This window comes from Chenopodium album, chromosome 8 (assembly GCF_948465745.1).
Source record: "Chenopodium album chromosome 8, dcCheAlbu1.1, whole genome shotgun sequence".
Lineage (NCBI taxonomy): Eukaryota > Viridiplantae > Streptophyta > Magnoliopsida > Caryophyllales > Amaranthaceae > Chenopodium > Chenopodium album.
In genome coordinates, this window is record NC_137841.1 from 6,299,281 (window position 1) to 6,317,827 (window position 18,547).

Consider the following 18,547-nt stretch of genomic DNA (forward strand, 5'->3'; position numbering starts at 1 on the left):
TCTCCATTAGCCACATCTGTAAAAAATTGCAATGCAAACAAAATTATTATTACAATACAAAAATATATTTTTTGATTTCTATAATTAAAAATGTTATTTTTCTACCTGTAATAAAATTGGAGAACCGCGAAAAGGTGCTTTTCGGTCCCTTTTCAATTCATCGAGACTAATCATGGTCTCTCCAACTATTAATGGCATCGGATTCCTCCCTGATTCAATTTGTTCTAGTACAGTGGTGATAATTGATTGACCCTCATTATTTTTACCACTACTAAGAAAATATTGATTGAGTATACAAAATAAAAACGCCCTTCTTCTATATATATGAAAGGATTCAGAAAGAGGTTTTTCAAAATAATAGCGTGCGAATTCTTTCAAATTAACTATATTACCATCTACTATTTTCGATAAATCCCTATCCTTTAAATTAAAGAAGCGTTCGAAATACTTATAGTAATATGCATCTACTCTAGGGATTACTACCAGGTCTATTGCAGGGAAGCCTAAGATAGCACCAAATTCCTCTGGCAAAGGGCTAATTTCATCATACCCTATTCTAAAACAATGCCACTACAAAAAAAATGAGAATAGGCAACGGACAAAATTGCAACAAAATGACAAACGTTGCCTTTTGTAGTAAAAGGCAACAATACTTGTTTGTTACCTTGATCTTGAACAATTTGTACTATATGACAATGCAACGGTTTGAAAAGTGTTGCTTTAGATTATGTAAGACAACAATATGTAAAATGTAGTTATTTATTTTACAAAAGACAACAATTATTTAAAATGTTGCCAAGAAAGATAACAACAATAAAATTGTTGCTTATGTAATAATTTTAAAAACGCTTTTTCAAGGTATCTAAGACAAGATTGTTTCATGTGTTTTCATTGTCTTACATAAGATAGGTTATTATTTAGAACATTCGTTTAAAAATAATAATAAACAGATTATTGCCAATAAGAACAAATTATTATCTATTCATAAAGGTGTGTATGACAACAATAGTTGATGATTAGAAAAAATAATTTAGCACCGGTAATTGTGGTTGGTGGATTTCACATTTCACAACAGCATTTTTTAAGCTAAATCAATGTAGAAAATACAACACATATGTAAAAGTTATATTTTCATACGAGTAGAATTGATGGTAATTATACAGTACAAATAAATTACAAAAGGCTAGCAGTCTTTGTATTAAAAAATTAAAAAATTAAATCTTTATATGCAAATTTTGGCATTGAACTTTGTTTGTTTTTTAAGCTATTTATAACATTTACTTGCAATTTTTGTCCATCATCTCAGATTCTGGAATTCCTTTAGTAAATGTATTTCACAAAATTTAGTAAATATATTTCACAAAATTTATGTCTCACCTGTATTTAAAAGTTGCTTCATCCTTTCCTCGCACCAGTTTGGCAGAAAAAAGTGCTTAATGAATGGGATCATGCTATCCATTTTGCATTATCTTCATAGTACACATTGATATCGACAAAATTTTGGTTTGAACTCACATTGGATTTTTTAGGTCATCACTCGTGATTTCGGAGGTGGAAAATCCATAAGCCTTTTCTTTAATGTTCCATTACCTAAAATATTTTTTGCAGAGACGGATCTTATGTGTGTTTGTTGATATGCTGATTTTGTTATTATAACAAAAGTCTTCATACGTGCCTTTCTTTGGCTTATCGGCAAGATTGAGTCCTTTGTTTATATTCCTTCCTTCCTTGTGCAGGCAATGGAGTTTGGTCTTATAGATGGCATTTTGGAAACAGAGTATCGAGGATGCTGCGTATGACATGTTGCAACCATTTCATGGATGCACCTTTCTTATAGCTGTTGTATGAAGTATATTTCACTAGTCGTCCAATACTAATTTTGTTGCGTTGCAATCTCAGCTTAACTAACTAAGTTGCAACATTGTAATTGGAAGGGACATGGTTGTTGTCCTTGTATATCTTCAAAGAATTCAATTTTTTTGAAAATCAAATTGTAATTGTGGGCAAGTAATGTTCCAATTGAATTTGTTTTGTTAAATAAGAATCAAATTCTGCTTCTAGCAAGAATGGTTTGCAATTAGAGAGGGAGAGGTGCAGACAATTTGTTGCTTGAACAAGATTTGGACTGGTATGACTGATAAAAAGTTTCTATAACAAGAAACTATTGCAATGATTTCCATCATGATAAACTATTGCAATAACAAGTCTATGTTCATAAATTATAGTTCAAGATGAGCCTTCTCATGGACGTCCACGTTCATAAACAAATCAATTTCAATCAATTTACAACCTTGTGCCAAACTAACAAGAACTTTAAGAAGTACAAAATGATCGCCTCCCTACAAACGGGAACCATCTTTCTTATTTTGGGGGTTGTGGGAGGAGATAACAATTCATTTATTTAAGGTTCTCCCTCCCCATAAGAATGTTGTGGTATAGTGTTAAGCCTACTCATACATCCATATAGTGTTCTGGCATGTTTGAAATGCTTCGCCTTTTATCTGACTCAGTAGCACTTCTGGTGTAAATCATTATATGCTATGTACCTGAGAAAAGAGTAAAAGACAAATGCCAAGAAAATCAGAAACAATGCCTTATAACATGTGAAGTAAAGCACAACTAGTCCATTCTCAAAATCTGAACATTCAATCAGCCAAATGGTTGAATATTGAAAGTCTTGCTGATAGAGAAAATGTTTAATCTCAAGCCTTCACACATTATAACAACCATCAATAATTTTTCAAGTTATGAATAGCAGAACGCTTTGACGGGATAGAAAAAATTATTTTTGCTTATCTACTTATCATTACACAGAACAGGGTAGCCCTTTTCAGTTTCTGAATGTTTTAACAAGTAAAAAGATAATAGAACAAACAATTTACATATAAAAGACTTACCATAATTTTGGCCGTAGTGAATCTGTAAATGGCCTTGATTAAGGAGCCGTATTTACTAGACTTCAAATTTCTCAAATGCCTACAACAGATGAAGAAAACCTCAATGTAAAACATCCACTGTAAATATATGGTCAAGTAGAAAGATACAAGAAGCATAACTATAGAAAATAGGCCCTTACAATAATTTTTTATGTGACTTAATTAAGGAAATGCTTGTGCTGAATGCTGATTAATGCAGGCTTACTGAATTGTTGTTTAATGCAGGCTTACTGAATTGCTGATTAATGTATTTAGGCCACAAAACAAGTAAATAAATTAGTCATTGAATTGCTTCTTGAATTTGTTATGTGACTTAATTAAGGAAATACTTGTGCTGAATGCTGATTAATGCAGGCTTACCGGTATCATTGCATAGACGGGCACATAGTTCAACAGCATGTTTGCCATATCAGTGTCTTTAGTTGAGACCTGAAGCAACATAGTGAGTTATATGTCTAAAAAGGGAGTGAAGAGCATGCATATCTAGTTTAAAGGTTAAGTAATGAAGAATTACTGTAATTTAAATTCATCTAAACTGTAAGCAAATCCCAACTTTTGAGTTAAAAAAATACAAAATAAAGAAAGCAGTATGATTTTAAACCTGTAAGATTCTGAACTCTGAATTATTGTAATTTGAATTCATCTAAATAGGTAGCAGCAGGACATAAGTAGGCACTTCTTACCTTCAGCTACTCATGAGTTTCTTGAGAATCCTCCTAAGCATAAGTGTAGATGATACAAGTTCTATGACGAGTCATTATGAATACAATGAGATCGCAGAGAATCTGCCAGAAAACTTTCAAGCGGTCTAGTAATTCAAGCTACTCAATCGTCTAGTCAGCATTGTGAGGATAGGAAAGCAAGATCAATTTCAGACCATAAGGTTTGAAAAATGTTGCTAGACCTTCAAAAAGTGTCTTATGGAGCTTCTTTATAGCGTGTATCAGCAAGCACACAGCAAGCACATTGCAGCTCGGGGGTAGACAGGTTCAAGGTAGTTACTCAAGCAATATTTCCTACTTGAGGTGTATTATCTCTATAGATCCAAAGCATCAGACTGCCTTAGAACTGTAAATTGCAGAATTTTATGAGCCCATCAGGCAAGAATATAGCTCAGCTACTCAAAGTTTTCTAACTAAAATTTGCAGGATGCTCATAGCGGCTCTTATGCCTAAATTACATACAATGTTGAGCATGGAGAGGATAGATGAAAGTGCAAAGAGCTGTCTGACAATATTCTGTGAAAAAAGTTCAAAGTCAAGCTCCTCCATGCAACAAATCGTCAATTGAGGAGGCATTGAGCTCAGTACAGAACATCTAACAACAGTTGTTGTAGCAGCCTAGTAGAGGCAAGATTGCAATCACGTCAAGGAATTATCTTGAATCAAGAGCCATTTTTAGTCAAGAAATTGAATTTAAAAGAGCAAAAGGTAATTTGAAAAAGGATAATAAGATATCTCGAGAAAGAGCAACAATTCAATTTATCAACAAGTCCACAACGAAGCAAGTAAGACTTCAAGTGGAAGAAATCAGAACAAGAATCTTAAAGCTCCTCAAGGTTGCCTGAAGAATTAGCAACACTTACAAGCCTGCGGTTATCAAAGGAGAAATACTCAGAGTACAACAAAGTGGGAAAGAGACAGAATTTTCAGTTGAAAATTTTGAAATTTTTGCCTGAGAAATCAAACTCTTCAGCAAAAAAGTCAGAAACTGTCAGCGGAAAAATTCAAGGTTTTCAGTAGAAAATTCAACATTTTTGCAAAATAGCAAGATTTTCAAGAACAAAAAACAATATCCTTGCAAAGATTCAGTAGAGAAAATCAGCATTTCCAACAAAGAAAAAAGAATTTCAGCGAGTTTGTAAGTTGTCCAGAAGAATTTCATCACCTGTTTCAAGCGCATGTCATAGGACAACAGTTATAAAAACTCACTGCTATCTAGCATAAGGGATATATACCCAAAAATTCCAAAATCAGACATGGATGTTGTAAAAATATCAGTTAACTCACAAAATCCCCAAGATCTTTTAATATTTGTGTCTACTTGAGATATATACCATATATCTAGTGAGAATAATAATACTTACAAAGTTGTAATTATCTAATTTTAGTTACCAACATGATTTCACTCAAAGTAAATTTTGACAAACTAATTCTTATTCTAAAGTCCAATTTAACAAATACTTTGCAATAATAAAAACCCAAGAATTGTTTCAGAAAGAAAAAAAAAACCAAGAATTCAGTATATTTTTACCTAAGTTGTTGTTCCTGACTACAGTCTGCGACTGCACGCCCGCTGGTGACTTCCTGCTTGTGGCGGCTAGCTGCATCTAGTGGTTGTCGGCTTGCTGCTTCCTACTAGTGGCTGATAGCTGCAGGCTTCTAGATGCAGGCTGCCAGCTGCTAACGGCTCTAACTGCCTGCTGGTAGGGCTAGCAGCTGCCTGCTGCTGCGGCTGTCTGGCAGCTAAGAAATTCTTAATATCTCCTCCAACATTCTTAAGCTTATCAAATCACATTGATGTATTCTACAAAACTCATACATATCACAACCCCAAATATATTACCAAAATAACAATAATGCAAAATAAAACTAAATAATAGATTATTAAAATAAGACTAGTTTCTTATGGTTTTTCATACTCACCCGCTGCTATTTTCAGGTTGCACCAAGATATTATTAGAAGATGGCAACAAACTATCTATATTTAATTCTTTACTCTCTTCAATCTACACCAACAAATTAAAAGTTGATACGGAGTATTAATTTAATCGAAATCAAAATCAAATTTGATGCTATTTTGGGGTTAACCTATTAGGAATAGATGAGCGAAATTCTGAGAGTTGGAATAACATAGGGGCAATTTGGTTTTGTTTGTTCGATTTTGTGGGAAAAATTAGTTGGGGTTTTTTATTTTGTGGGAAGAATTAGTTGAATTTGGTTCTGTTTGTTCTACTTTGAAGGAAGAACTAAGTCTCTAACGAATTAGTTGGGGGTTAGTTAACTTTGTGATTTTTTTCTTCAATGATTAGTGATGTAGTAATAATAATAACAACAATATAATAATAATAATAATAATATGAATAATAATATGAATAAATGATACTATATCATTATTACATACTCATTTTTTAACAAAATTATTATATACTAGCTCATAATAAACTTAGGGCATGTTCTCTTCGGATTATTTTTAGTTCAGTTCAGTTCTAATAAGTTCCATTCAGTTCAGTTCAGTTCTTAATTTCCTTCTCTCATAAAATATTCAGTTCAGTTCAGCTTCAACAAGTTTAGTTCAGTTCGGTTCAGCTCATTTCAGTCAATCAAAACAAACCCTTAGATTTTAGACTTAATTATTATTATTATTATTATTATTTTTGAAACAAGACTTAATTATTACTAATGAGTAACTTATTTATCAATTTAGATTATAATCTATGGTTCGTCAAAAAGCTATTATACTCCTTAATGTGTAATTACATACTTTTTCCGTTTCTATTAATTTGACACGTTCAATTTAGGCACACATATTAAGGAGATGAGAGAGAATGCATGATAAAGCAAGTGAAGACACTGATAAATTAACGGTATGAAACTTACTCAAAATAGAATAAAAGTATAAAACTATTTGACTTTCACATTTTTATATAACTTGTTAACATAATAAAACAATTAATTTGATTGAATTTCACATTTGTATAAAACTTAATGGTAAAACTCACTACGTAACTTTGTTTCTTTTTACTTTATATAGTAACTTGACTTTCACAATTGTGTTAAAAAGATTGTCATAATGGTCAAGGTTACCCTTTTGAACCACCTCGGTTTGGATCTGATCAATTTTGAGTCGAGACAATAATTATCGGGTCCATGTCAAATTTGGAAAAAGCCATCAATTTTGTATTAGTTAATGGTCAAATTGGAGTATTAGCTTAGGTTTAAACGAGTTTGAGTGGGTCTATTTCGTATCAGTTGACTTTGGTCTCCTTGATTACATTTTTTTTGATTTCGATTCAATATTACATCTGTATAAAGTGAAATATTATTACAAACAAGACTCTATTATGTTCACCTTTATTCCATTTATTTTACAAAAAATAATCTCACATAAGCTTAGATAAAATTAATCATGATTTAGAACACGTAAAATAGTTTAGTAGAGTAACTTTTTGCCAATTTTTAATGTAAATAGCCAATGAAATAAGTTTTTTAAGGATATTATAGTTGCTTTTACTTACAAACCTTTTTTTTATTGGGTTACTTTTATGCATATTGTGGTAACTTTTATTCATTATAGGGGTAACTTCTGATCACTTTAGGCTATCTTTATAATGGATGTACAATAATTATTGTACACCCGGTTTTTTTTTAAAAAAACGTTTGTGTGTATACATTAGGAGTAATATTGTACACCCGTTTTTTTTTTTTTTTTAAAAAAAATTTAGGGTTTATTATCATTGACTGAACTGAACTTATTAGAGCTGAACTGAACTAAACTGAAATGAATATTTTATAAGAGAATGAAATAAGGAGTTGAACTGAACTTATTAGAGCTGAATTGAACTGGAAATAATCGTATGAGAACAGACCGTAACTAGTAATCATTTAGGACAATATTAATACGGATATATAATATTTATTGTACACCTATTTTTTATTCGTTAAAATAAATAGTTTTTTTTTTTTTGAAACAATTAAAATAAATAGTTTGATTTAATATATTTTTTTTTTATTATTAATATTACTCCATATTAGATTACCATCCAGAAACTAGCAAGTTGCTACCAATACCAATTTTAATTAATTCATCATATTTTTTAATCCAATAATTTCTTCGTCATAATCCAATAATAGATTACAACTTTGTTTCCTTAAGATATTTGTAATCCCACCCAAGTAAGATCCCCTAGTTTATTCCAAAAAGAAGAACCATTAGCTAGTAGTCCACATTTAGTTCGGGAAATATAGCAAATTAGCACCAAGACTTTAACTCTATGTTCAAATTACCCCCTTAACTTTAATTATAGCAAATGGACCCCAAAACTTAACATATCGTGCAACGTACATCTGAGCATCATTATTTAACAATAAATTCATCAAAACATGCTAATTTTTTGTATTAATAATAAGCATTAAGAGTATTATACATGCGTTATATTTCTTACCATTTCAATTAAATGTGAACAATTGAAGAGATTAATCAAGTATGATGGTTTGCTAAATTCCGTTAATTTTTTCGCCCTTTGTCATGTTTCAATGTCGATAATTTCTATATTTTATAGTATGTATTTAATATGTATGATAATGTATATGCACAATATTTTGGATGTAATTAATTTTTTTTAACTTTTTTTTTGTCTTTTATTGGAGTATATTTTATGAAATTTATATATTTTAATGTGATTTTGCTCAAATTTGATGTATAGGTTTTGACTGCACAATTATATTAAGTTGTGGGGTTAATTTGCTACAAGTAAAAGTTATGGGGTTACTTTACACCTGCAATAAAAGTGTTGGGGCTAATTTAGTTCTCAAAATAGAAAATAAGTTAAAAAATAAATAAAAAAAAAAAAACCAAACCCCATCATCCTCAAGAGGTCACTCCACCCTCATTTCCTCAACGCCTCAACTCTTCCTCAACGCCTCAACTCCATATTCTTCTCCAAACCCGCGAAATTGTAAATTATTTTTGGCTCCAAATTTTTTTGATCATGAATAAGCAGTTACTCCACTTTTCAGTTGTTGATCTCATTATACAACACACTCATCATCTTAAAATCATCATATCCCCCAATCGGTTACTCTACTTACTCACCTCCTTTCTTTCTACTTAGGTGAGAGTTAATTAAGAGTATAGAGTATCTATTTCAATTCGTAATTAACTAGTTGCTTTGCTCTCTACTCACACTGCTTTCTTTGGATTTATGGTTGGCTAGTTGGGTTTGATGCCGGCGAAATCGTTGTTGTATTCTGAATTTCATGTAAGTCATCGTTGCCCTTTTAATCTCTGAAGTGAATTTGGCATTTATAACTGGTTAATTTGATGTTGGATTTGATTTTTAGATGTAATATATTCTGGGTTGTCTTATTTTTGTAATTTAATATGATTATGGGTTAAGATGATTTTAATGGTTATGATTTACATGTTATGATTTACAAATAGCTCTGTATTTCTGTTGCTGCTTAGTGATTGACATGGACATTTGCACTTATTAATATGAGTAGATGCATGACATCAGATAACGGGTGTGAGTTTTAGAGCGTTTTTTAGGGTGTTTTGCTGACACCCTCGAAAGCTAACGAGGCCATTTTTTCGGGTGTCTTAGGCGGTGTTCGTGTGATTAGGCTGTCATCCCCTTAGTTTATCATTGATCATCTCTCTTCTTACTTTCCAATGGCCACATTCACTACACTAGCAGCTATGAAGGGCAATCCAAAAATTCAGGCCATTTATATGAGTCCAATTTTGATCAATTTTGTGAATTTTACTATCTAGATACTTATAGTACCTGAACCTGCTCTCTGAACATTGCAAAACCTCACCTTTCTCAATCTGATGCACATTCTAGGTTGTTTATTAGGCTGTCCAGAAATGTTACAGTTGCCAATCTGACCAAGCTCTAATGTGATCTTAACTTCAATTCATACATCAATAATTAGTACATATAAGGTCCTGGAGTCTTGGGTTCTGAGATATATGCTGATTTGTTCACTATAGAAATCAATTATATTTTGTTTGTGCTACTTTAGTCTAAAAAACGTACCGAACAGAATTTTCCACTAAAATTTAAGTTAATAGAGGTTAGTTGTTAAGCTTTCAATCATGCTAACCCTTTTGTGAAATCAGCTAGATTATTAAACAAATGGTTATCCTTACTTGTTTTGTAACTTGAGCAGAAGAGTTTTAACTAGAAAAGATTTAAAAATTAAAGCATATTGAGGACTGTCAATTTATTCCCTGATGTCTAGTTGTTACTGAACTGAGTAATTGCTGAAAGATGCTTAGATATTTGTCCTAGGTCGAATTAACTTACAAACGAATTCACTAATGGTAGCTAGTGGGGTTGCTTACACTATGTGTGGGTTATATGCATCTGCACTAATTTTCCCACCTCTCCACTAAGCTTGGAGCTATAAGAGGTTCTGGTGATGAGCATCAAACTCATGAACCAAGAATGTCAGGATATGAGAGGCTGAGAATAGAAACAATTAGAAAAAATATGACAAGAATGGAAGAATTAGGTTTAAAGGAACAGGCTAAGTCATTGATGGCGCAAGTTCAAAATAATAGAGGCAATCAAAGTAAAAACAAAAAGAAAAAGGTTTGGGGAGACGATGAGCTCTAGGGCCTAACCAAGATATGGAGCATGAGCTTGATTCCATCGATGAAGAGTTACCCATTCCACAGTCTAAAAGTAAAGGCAAGTCCAATGCTATTCAATGGAAGGTAGTTTTTTCTAAGCTGTACATTTATAATTAAGCATGTCTCTATTCTTTACACATGTAATTATGTATGCATCAAGATGATGTGTTGTGCTGCTATATATATGTCATATGTGGGTTTAAAATTTAAAATATAGGTTTTAAATTGAGAATGGAACTCTATTATCTCATGCAAGTATATATGCAACTAGGAATAGATGTTTGAATGTTCTGATTTGCCATCAACTATGAACACGTATTGATTGAAAATTTGTCCAGTTCTCTACAGATTTAGAAAGTAGTAAGAAAAATGTCTTGGTGTGCTGCTGTTGCTTTATAATGTTGTTGTTGCCTATTGCTTTGCGGCTGTTGAAACTTTAATTCTACTGCTCTATTGTCATGAGTTGCTGCCCCCTTGCCTTGCTGACTGTACACTTGTTCTGCAATCTACTGCCAAATACTTCTCTAGAACTTAAAACAAATTCTGCTCTGCGCTGTAAGCAGTTAAACTACAAGTTTCAATTTAGATTGAATGATTCATGATTGAGCTGTACTGTAATAATGTAATGTATGTTTTTTATTGTGATGTTCTGATTTTGATTACATTCATTAGTGATTACCTTAATCCCAAATAAACTTGGATGGTTTGTCATGTCATTTGCAAAAGTGTGAAATTGCGTAAGCATTGTGCTAATAGCCTAGTCTTTGTCTGTCTTGATGCACATATACATTTTCTGTGAGACTCAACAGTCGCACACTCTTAAACTAACTCAATAGAAAGCACATACAAAACAAGAATAATCAGCAAGAACAAAGATTCGATAGCCAATGGATTGAAATATATTGATAGTTCAGTAACTTTAGGTTACTACTGCCCAAAGTATCTTTAGGATACAAAGCTCCAAATATCCAATACAATAGTCTTCTCACAGAATTCTTGACAATGGAAAAAATTCTTATATATACAAGGCTTTTGTCCAACACAAAAGAGGCCGCCTTAATTCATTTTGTTTATCTCTATCTACTCTGAAATGCTGCTCTAAGTTTTCTGCTCCACTAGTGAGTGTTGTTCCCCCTTCCTGCAGACTCCCCTCTTCCCCTACCCTTTGTCCTTCAACAATTAATTAAATTTGTTCCCTTGTGCTGCTGTGGTTTTCCTCTTCTCTGATATTGCAATAGAGGTTTGGGCTTAAGGTTTGGTGGCCCGTCAGTTTGGTGATATTTTCCTTGTATGCTCATATACCTAAAGATCAGCTCAAATTTGACCTCTTATGTCAATATGGTGTCTGAAACAGTAAAGAACACAATTCTCAAGGCTACTTGAAGCACATGCTTAGTTAGACATTAATGTTTAATTGCTTATAAATGCCCTTATGTATGTGTGGTCTATGATCAATTAATTGCTTATCAATTTAACAAGAGTTATGAAGTGTGAAACTTTTTTTGTATAATGTTTGTACATACATATATTAGAGTATTGTATGTCTTTCTTTTTTCCATGTTTGTTCCCAATTTCAGATTCGTAAAATGAAGGCTCTGACTCGAAAAGCAGTGATGGCAAAACGTCGGCGAAATGTTGATTTGGCTTCTTCACATGGTGGCTCATCTACCCCTAATCATACATTACATCAGCATTGTTCAACCACAAGAGAACTAGTTGAAATGCTCGGATTAGAAGTTGAACACTTAAATCATGACAAGAATGATAAAGAAAATGGCAAGCTATCGTTTGTATTTGTAATTAAAATTCTTTACCTACATGCTTGATAAGCCATTTTTTTAACATTTGAATTTCTTTGCTCATGTTAGCTGAAAAGGATAAGCCTAGAAGAGGACCCACTATGTGCTACAAAGTCCATGGACGCACCGAAGAACGCTTGGAAATTACCTTGAATGAGCATGGACAACCTGTTGGTCCGGATGACAGTACATGCAATGAGTTCATTAGCTTCTTAGGAACAATAGCTCGAAAAGCAAATATCCTACCACTGACTGTCAAGAATTGGCCCATACTAAGGAACGAGAAGAAAGAAGAACTTTGGGATTATGTCTTGGTGAGTTACTTATTCAATTAAATAAATATGGTAGAAATGTTTTATAATTGCTTAACTTGTCCTATATGGTTTCTGCTATCATGTCAGAGTGTCATGTTAAACTTTCTTGATTGGCATATGTTATGTAAAAAAAATGAACCCCAACTGTCATTATTGTTGTCGATCTGCCTACATGGCTGCCTATATGTTATGTGGGTGAGTTTGTTTGTTTGCTTGTTTACATTTCTCATCACTTTTATTATTGGTTTTATTTCTGCATTAAAATGATTGGCACTCATTACTCTTGTATAGAAAAAGGATAATAAAACAACAAAAAATCCTAGTTTAGCTCAAATGTTCATAGCAACACGCAAGGAGAAGCTAACAAAGCGAAAGCCTGGTGACCTAAGGGACAAATTGATGGTAAGATTCATTGTCATTTCATGTTAATTTTTTTGCATTTAATTTTGTCAATATTAATTTTTGTCCTTTATCTTTTAAAATACAGACTGAACTTGAGAAATTAGATTCAGAGGAGGAGGTTGAAAGTGTGATTTCAACTATTATTGGTTCTGATAACAAGAAAAAGTCTCGATTAAATTTTTATGGAAGAGGTGTTTCATCAACTTAATTAAAGCAGAAGGCCTTGATGTAGGAAGCTGAAGAGAAGCATGCTCAGGAGGTTCAAGCTCTACAAAAAGATTATGAGGACAAAAGGCAACAAGATAGAAGGGAGATAACATATGGTCTTAGCTCCATCCTTTCTCAAATTCAACAACAAAATCCACAAATGTCTTTTGATTTAAGTATGCTTGGCTCTTTATTTCTTGATAATCAATCTGAGAAGGATGGTGGTAGTACAACAGAAATGCTTCGATTTCAATCTTCGGCTTCTACATCCAAGGTAAAAACCTTTTGATTTCTATATACGTAAAGTATAGATAGAAAAGTGGCCAAGGCTTTCAATTTTTTTCTCTTTTTTTTTTTTTTTTTTTTTTTTTGTTGTATTTGAGCGATACTAAGTTGAAATATTTATCTATTTTATTTTATTTTTTGTACAGGGAGATGAACAAGAAGAAGATGAAGAAGGCTGCGAGTAAGAAGAAGAAGAATATGACTTTATGGCTCAATTTGAAGTTGCTTTAACCTTTTATTATTTCTTCTATTTTTTAGTTAGACTAATATTATGGCCTACAACATTCTATTAAACAATAGATTATTTAGATAGATTTGATGTTGAAAACAAGTTGATATTGTTTTGGTTGTACTGTTTTACTAATTAATTTTATATGTTTGGGATTATGTAGTCAAATGCTTATTACATGTTTTAATGTTCAACATTTTTCTAATATAACAAATTCAAAATAGTACGAAACATTCTCACTCCTTTAATATAATATAGTAATATATTGCAATAGAAAACAAAAATAGCCGATTCATTGTAGTCATTTAATTTATATATAACAGTTTTCTAAATGTTGTCTTTACAATATTTGGCAACACTTTTGTATTATTACTAGCAAATACAACATGTGAAAAGATTGTTTTATATTATGACAAAAGGTAATAATTTTGAATCGTCTCCTAAGGTGGCAACAATTTTCATTTGTTGTCTTTGTAAAAATGTTGCCTTAGGTATTATTTTACCTTGGCTTTTAAAATTGTTGCCTTTGTACGAAAATGCGTTGCCTTATGAATAGACAACGGGGGCATAAACTACGCCTAATATGTGTTGCCTTAGATACAAGGCAACACTTTTTTTATATTAGGGAATGGTTTTTCATTGTTACCTTAGCTTCATTTTGTTGTAGTGTGCGTATCGATATTCCAAAATTCTAAAGCGGTATGTATGAAGTCTATGTCTAAATCTACCCCTACGATGCCATAAATTCCCCCCAAGTGAAATAAATCTAATTCTTTTCTTTCTCTAGCATTAAGAGATCGACACCATTCAAAAGTGTATTGGGTGAAGGTTTTAGTGACTAAAGACATGATTATTATTTTTTCTAAAGAGGAGAATAATTTTTTCGCTGGAATTATGAGAAGAATCGGCTGAGCAGGGGGCTATTTATGTACAAATTGCGAAGAATTTTAATCTGAATGAAATACGGAGTCAGCGTCAATTGGCGTCAAAGCCCCGACATTGGCGCCACCCTCCAGTGCCTGGCGCCACACGCTAAGTGTAGCGCCGGGCGCCACGCGCCATAGTGTGGCGCCAGCTGGCGCCAAGTCACCATGGCAGCCGCGCGTGCTCAGTTTGCGTTTTTGATATTAAACTTGAGTTGGTTAATGACTTTATGGCCCCGTTTAATTTTCCTAAATATCTTTTCTATCTTTTTCCTTAATTAATTAAATATCGCATTTATTTTTAATCTATTTCTTTTCTTTTTGGATTTTATTTTAATCTTCAAGAAACCGGCATTTTTCCGTTTTCTTTTCCTTTTTATTTTTTCTTTTTGGGGGAGAGAGTCGGATAATATCCTTCATCAATAATAAAAATGACAGAATTTTTGCGCAAAATTGGTATCATACTTCTCTTGCATACACTAACATACACTAACATAATAATAAACAATCAAATGAATTTACGATAACATAAAAATACAAATGTGTCTAAATAATGAGTCAAAGGCAAAAGTTTTATAAAAAAGTCAAAATAAAATACATATACAGAAACAGACTACGGCGCCGGAGGACGTAGGCCCATCATGTCATAAAACTGCGCCGTACGAGGAGTCACCTCTCCACCAGCTCCAGCCTCAGCACCAGCTCCAGTCTCCGTAGGAGAAGGAAGACTCAAGATAGGACCGCTCCAGCCAAGATCAACCTGAGGCAGAGACCGCGGAGGCTGCTGCGATGACGAGCCAACCTCGTACATCCCACCACCTCTGAAAGCCGAGGTAGCCTCTCCTACCGGTGCAGCAGGAGCACCCTCAGAAGAAGATCCCGAGCCCTCAGCAACGTCGGCTCGAGCAGCCTCGGAACGACCACCTCTACCTCCTGACGAAGTACGACGACGTCTCGAGCTAGACCTCGCCGGATCTTTCCGCCCCTCAGGTCTCGTACGGGTGTGAGAAGCGATGGGCTGACCCTACAAAAAAAGAATTAAATCAGAAACAAGGTAAAACTGAAGCCATAATGCAGAAATAATAAGTGAAGAAAGGTTACCTCTCGGACAACGTCGTCCCGACGACAGGTAGCCGCGTTCCTCATCCGGACGAGCTGGCTCCGGAAGGCATCTATGCATCGTGCCATAGCCGAAACCACCTCGCGTGAGAACTGTCAGAAAAATAAGTCAGTGACAATACATGATAAATGAATACAAAATTCTGAATTAAAACTAGGCTTACACTGGTCTGGTGGCGAGGAATCGACCGCTCCACGAAGCGCTCGCCCTCGGGAGCCGGAGAAATCATCTCCTCGATCGGCCCGTATAGCCCCTGGTAGTGAATGGACATACGGGTAGGCACAAACTCAACGGGACCATCCTGATAAAACACAAAGAAATCAGTAAGGTATTACTTGGGGGCTACTTAGCGAAAAATAAAAAGCTAAGAATCTTACCCTCACATCCTCAGCCGGTACAGGGGCTGGAGCTAATAAAGGTAGTAGCTCCTCAGCGTAACACCGCCTAAGGATCACATGGGACCGCCAGAGGGAACCAGATCCCTCGGCCATGCTCGACAACTGTCTCTCGTCGAACATATGACGTGGCGGAGGAGCAGGAACGACGAAAACATCAGAAGAGTGTTGTCTAGCAACTCTCTCTCCTAAATACACAACCGCTCCGTAGGTCCCCAGAAAATAGCGACGCTTAGCAGAGTACTGTGCGGCTAATCCAGGGACTGTCCAACAGCCCCACGGTCGGTATACTACCTCAGGTCCCTATAAAAAGCACCAATCAGGCAAGAATATGTCTAAAACACCACAGAAGAGCAAGATAAACACTAAAAGTCGTACCGAGATGATCTGGCTCTGGACACGTGCAGTAGACATGTCCACATGGTGGCCGCCCCAAGAGGCGCTCATCGGATATCCCCTCGGCGATGGTCTCGCCGGCGCAACGGAAGGAAAGTACTCGTAGAACCAGATCCACAAAAAGTTAAAAGCGTGAGTAAATGCTAACTAATATATAGGGCTAAACTTTATAGGGAATAATGTTTACCTCTACGACCTTCCAGAAAGCAGACAAAGCGACGTTCGTCCTAAAGGACCGGTGACGACACGAGTCCCTCAGCGCACGAACGAAATCAACGTAGGCCAAGCTGGCCCAGTCATAAGTCCCGATCCGCTGGAGATCACGGACAACAGGGAGGTAGTAAAGAAATGCCCTACTACCCTTGTCAGGAGAGAATGTCCCTGACAATAACATCAGCACGAAGATGCGCACCCGCTGCTCTCGGGTGGTCGCATCATCATCAAGAGCCGCTGCCAGCGTCGAGCGGCGAATCCCTCTAGCACTGAACTGAGTCGTCTCGACCTCAGATCGGGCCCGAATAACAATCGGCCCCAACAACTCCTCGACCTCTGGAGAAAAGACGTCGATCCCACCGTCGAACGGCAGCGACACAGAAGTGAACTCCAGTCCTGTGATGAGACTGAAGTCTGTAGGGGTGACCATCATCTCGCCCCAGGGAAAATGGAAGGTGTTGGTGGTGTCCCAGAAGAACTCCACCAAAGCGCGCACTACGTGATGACCCCCGCTGGAGGCGACCATAGCCTCGGAGGTCTCGAACAGAGTAACTAGCCCGCATGACTCCCATAGGAGTCTCGTCTCACGGTCTCTGGCGATGTGCATCCTGTACAAATCGCCTAGACCATCACAGCCAGAGCCGTGATGCCATGTCCTCCCAGGCTCGGTTCCCCGTCTCACCCTCTCAGAAATGTGGTGGACAAAGGCAAAGAACAAATTCTGCTCGTCCCACTCCGGGAGCCGACCAAGCGAAGTGGACGGCGTAGCGTCGTCCTCCACGGGCTCATGCTCCCGTCTAGTGTTTCGGGACCGTGAACCTGAGCCTCGTTGTCTAGCCATGCTACATTGTGCAGAATCATCATAAATTAAGGTTCTATGGTACCTAAGGTTTCGCCTAGCCGCATGATACTATGTTCACAAAAAACAGAGTACGTAGTACTAAAATAGAGCACAAAAGCAAATTGAGCATGACAGTATTTTTTCAAGCAATCAAACAATTTCTTGCAACACTATAGTGATTATTGTGACAAATTGAACAAGAATTGCTAGCAAAAACATCAAGAACAAACCACATTGTTCTTCACGACCTTAAGAGGTCCAACAATGGCAGATTGCTCATTTCTTCACCAAATTAAGTCAAACAAGTCTCAAATTACTCCCAAAGCAATATATAAACATAAACAAGCAATTTCATAGCATAAAACTTGATAAACAAAGCAAATTGAGCATCATAGAATTCGAATTTTCATAAAATTCGTGAATAAACATGCCAAGAATTCATAAAAACCGGTGTGAGTTTGAGGAAAACTTACATAGATCGGGAATATAGATGAGAAGAGCTTTGATTTGCAACAAATTTGAGCAAATTCGGTTGAGAAACGAGCAAGCAATGGGCAATTGAAGTTTTCGGTTTTCTCGAGCAGCTTTCGCGACGAACAGAGCCAAGAAATGAACCGAAAACGGGAATTAAAAGAGAAACCCGTGCAGGCACCAGTCCCTAGGCGTTGGCGTCACCATCTGGGTTTGGCGCCTGACGCCAACATCAGCGCCTGGCGCTAATGCTAATAGGCTGGCGCTGATGGTTTTTCAGCGACGCCAAAGCACCCAGCTACTTGTTGGGGTTGTGCTAGCCTTCTGCAACATATTTTTGGGTTCCTTGGTACGCCAGTTAGCCCATATAAGCAATTTGATATGATTAAGTAATCGGCTTGATTACGTAAAGTGATCGACCTGATAAAAGATCGTCTCACTTAGTTTAAAGCGCCTAAGCATTGGCTCATTAGCAAAAGGCACCAACATATAGGTTCAAGAGCAAAGGGGACCGACATACAGGTTCAAAGCAAAAGAACGCCGACATACAGGCATAGCGGAGGCAAAGTTCAGGCGAACTTTTAAAGATCGACAGGCGTGGATCTTCGATAATTTCCTTTGGAAAATTATCGTATCAATGCAACTGAAGATTGT

At 35.6% G+C, this 18,547-nt stretch overlaps 1 long non-coding RNA gene across 1 annotated transcript; it reads right to left on the reverse strand.

Annotated features, from left to right (window-relative positions):
- Positions 1-3,075: 3,075 nt before the first annotated feature.
- Positions 3,076-5,356, reverse strand: LOC145555740 (uncharacterized). The gene is made up of 3 exons (XR_014091546.1): positions 5,190-5,356; positions 3,297-3,365; positions 3,076-3,174 (listed from the first exon to the last, which is right to left on the reverse strand). It is a non-coding gene; the product is annotated as an uncharacterized LOC145555740 (long non-coding RNA).
- Positions 5,357-18,547: the final 13,191 nt, after the last annotated feature.